This window comes from Hipposideros armiger, unplaced genomic scaffold (assembly GCF_001890085.2).
Source record: "Hipposideros armiger isolate ML-2016 unplaced genomic scaffold, ASM189008v1 scaffold_928, whole genome shotgun sequence".
NCBI lineage: Eukaryota > Metazoa > Chordata > Mammalia > Chiroptera > Hipposideridae > Hipposideros > Hipposideros armiger.
In genome coordinates this window covers 216,978-220,993 of record NW_017732278.1, presented here as the reverse complement: position 1 = coordinate 220,993, position 4,016 = coordinate 216,978, and positions in this window count along the sequence as shown.

Below are 4,016 nucleotides of genomic sequence, written 5' to 3'. Positions count from 1 at the left end.
TCCCGTATTTTTCAAAGGATAAAGAGCTGGTGGTCATATCTAGGAATACATGCCCCATGTGTGCACTGGATTCTCTTATTTCTCAGTTATTCATATGCCCCTCCTGTAATTCTCTGCTCTTTCTCCCTAGTCATTAATTAGTCCCTCTCTACTCCCTTCAGCATACATCGGAGTTTCTTAAAATTTCTCATTCCATGCTGCCCTCAATGCCTCAGTAATTTTTTCAGAGTTCCCAAACCCAAACTAATATTTAACCACTTCTGTTGCCACATAGTTCAGTCTAAATAAGTTAATCATTATTTGTATCCTAAATATGTCATACCCTATAAAATGACAGCTCTCTTTTGCCTGTTATTCAGGCCCCAAATCCTGACTTCTCTCTCTCGTATTCCATATTCATACCTTCTGAAAAACTATTGTCTCTAACTTCTCAAATCTAAAATCTAACAATTTGTCACCAGTTCCACCACTACCACCCAATTTCGGGCCATCGATATTTCTCATCTAGATTATTGCAACGACCTCTTGCTTCCATTATTGCCCTGTACAATCCATACAATACAAGTGACACTTTAAGACCTGAGCCAGATTATTAGTCTTCTCTTTAAAACAATCCAATGGCTTCTTATCTCACTGAGACTAAAATCCAAAACTTTGCTTGATCTACCCAATATTTCTTTATCTTTTGACCTCATCTCCCACCAGCCTCCACTTCCAGCCACACTGGCCTTCTTTATGTTCCTCGAACACACAAACCTTGTTTATCTCACATCTCTTACATTGTCCTGGCCTGAACTGCTCTTCCCTTATATAGGACTTTGATTCACTTCCACACTTTCCTCCAGTCTTTACTAAAATCCCCTACAACAAAGACACCGTCAGTTAGGACCCCATGTAAAATCGTCTCCTACTTCTCACTCACCTACTTATCACTCTTAACCTGTGTTTTCTTCACTTAGTTCCATTAATCACCACACAAAAGAGTCTATGTTCATTTATTTATATATTGTCTATTACTCTCTGGCTACCCATTAAGAATATAAATCTTCTGAAAATAAAGGCTTCCTTTTTTTTTTTACTACTGTATCCTGGTTCATATTAAAATTTTAATAGATATTTTGATGCATGAATAAATAGACAAAGGAATTTTGTTGAAAAACATTTTGATTTAGTAGAAAAGATTGTAGTAAATGATTAGAAATATTTGGCAGCACAGTGTCAGTTGTACCTTATAAATATTTTATAGGAATAAGAATGGACTTTGTTTTGACCATATTCAGTATTCTCAAAATGAGTAGTTCTTCAGAGTAAACCAAGAGGTCAGTTCCTTCTGCAGTGTATGCTGGACTTGCACTAAGATTTACATTCCTACAGCACAGAGTAAAAGGTGAGTAGCGATAGGGTTTGGGGAGAAAAGGCGAGGCCCATTCACAATGGCTTCACAGCCTGTGCATGTATTTTCTTCTCCGACGTCAGCGCCCTGAGGAAGCCTAATTCCAGATCATCACAAGTTGCTCAGGAACCAGCTTTATACTGTCAACTCCTTTTACTAATCAGGCTGAATTAAGCGTCACTCATCTACTTTTGAAAATAAATAATGCATTTTAATAGTTCTTGTTGTTAATATAGGTATTTTTCATTCAAATGCCAATGAACATTGGGAAATCATGTTTCCTGTTATTTTATATGGTGAAACTACATATAACAAGCTTATCAATTATTTTGATGAGAGTAATTAAACTTTCCATTCCCATAATTAACAATGCATAGCATTCTTAGTAATGTGTTTTCATGATCATGGTTAATTTTTTCCATCTGCCAATTTTTAGTGAATTTAATAGCATGTATGCAGAAATTAATTGACAATAAAACATGTAAATTTATTAACTGAATTCAATTTAATGCCATTATTTAAATGACTTTTATTCTGCAAATACATTTAAAACACTTTAATGATTACTGTTTTACCTACAGGTAGGATCATTCACCTTAATATTTCAAAGTAATATTACTGAAGAATTATTGAATTAATTGCCAATAACTGTAGCTTAAACATCATGTAATGGCAAAAATGAATATATAAAAAGATGGTGAATCTTACTAGTGGTAAGAAAATGCAAAATAAAGTAACAATAAGAAATACTGATAACCTATTAGTAGGAGAGTACATGACACAATTTGGGATGTGCAATATTTGGCCACCATATACAAATGTACAAATTGTTTATTTTTAGTGTTGTATGGAAGTTCAAACTGTGTAGAATGGTGTTGTGCATGGAAGTGTGCCAGTTTCTGCAGCACTCGGCAATCAAGCACACCCAAGGGCCAGTGGATCTCTGTGACATTGTTTCCAGAAGCTTTGGAGTGAACTGCCACAGGTGAGACACCTCCCTGTGAATGGCCTCCCCTCGGGCCCCTCCATGTGACTTTATAGGGAGTTCTGAGTTGAACCAGTTTCTCTGATACCCCAAAGCATGGCTTTTCAGCAAGTGCTGGTGAGGCACCTTAGCAAATTCTCCACCATCCAGTTAGCCATGGCTCTGCCCTCTCCAATGACTTCTGAATTCCAACCCTAGTTGGTGGATGGAGAGTACTTCTATGGGCATTCTCCTTCACCCCTAGAGGTGGTGGCTATTCCCTGTACCCACAATTACTGAATTTTTATAGTTCTCTTTACTATTAGCAATTTCCCATTACTCTAACCCTCTGTTAGTAATTCTTTATAGTAAACTTTCTCTGTTTGAATTGTTGTGTGGTTTCTGTCTCCTCATTGAACCCTGACTTATACCATGCTAATTCTAGTCTCATGAATAAAACTTCACACCTCATTCAATGTGGCATGTGTATGTGTATGTGGGTTTGATTTGCTTTGTATGTTTTCATTAAAGAACTGAATTTAAAAACTTTGTTAGAGCATGAAATATTTTAAGTGATGCATATATTATTATAAAAAATTACAGAATTATGTAACAAGTAAACAGGCGAAAAATAATATATGTATCTAAAGAGATAAAGAACAATAATAGAATAAGATACATAGAATATGCTCAAGTTTTTCTGGTGCCACTGAAGAAAAGTGCAGGGCATTTTTAATGGGCGATTGTACAGATGCATAAGTCATCCATTTCCAAATCCTTCTTGTAATCTAATTAGGCATTGTCGTTATTCCTTTTTGTATCAATCCGTATCACCACTGTTAAGCACCTAGTAGCAGAAAGTGGTAGCTGTACCCCAGTGTCATTTCTCCTTACTCCAGAGTAATAGAATGCTTTGCATTTGGGTATGGGATTTTCTGTTGATCTGCCTTAAGCTCACTGATTCTTTCCTTAATTGTATCCAGTCTACTTATGAGCTTATCAAAGGAATTCTTCATTTCTATTCCAGTGTTTTTAATTTCTAGCATTTCCTTATGATTTGTTCTTAGAGTTTCCATCTCTCTACTTACATTGCCCATCAGTTCTTCTATATAATCTACTTTAGCATTAAAGCCCTTAATACCTTCATCATAGTTGTTTTAAATTTCTGTCTGAAAATTTTAAAATCTGTGTCATATGTGAGTCTGGCACTGATGCTTGCTTTGTCTCATTCTTCAGATTGTGGGGGTTTTTTTGCCTTGTGGCATGCCTTTTAATTTTTTGTTGAAAACAGCTATAATGCATCAGGTAACAGGTACTGAGACAGGCTTTAGTGTGAAGTTTTATATCAATCTGACTAGGAGTTGGTCTGGGTTTAATGTTTGTTGTCGCAAACAAACTCTATGGCTGCCAGAGGCTTCACATTCCTCTGATGTCCTTGTTTTTATCTCTACTTTTGACTTTGGGCTTCTATCAGAATGCCTCTTCACATAGACCCTGTATCTTGCAGCTCTTGTGGGTATAATCCATCTTTATTATACCAGAGCTCTGTTGGTCAGGTGTGGGAGAGGGGTAGCATTCTATAATCTTGGGAACAAATCTCATTCTTTTAATGGACTGTGTCTCTAGGCTGTAACTTTCACAAGTGTTTCTAGTCCTCCT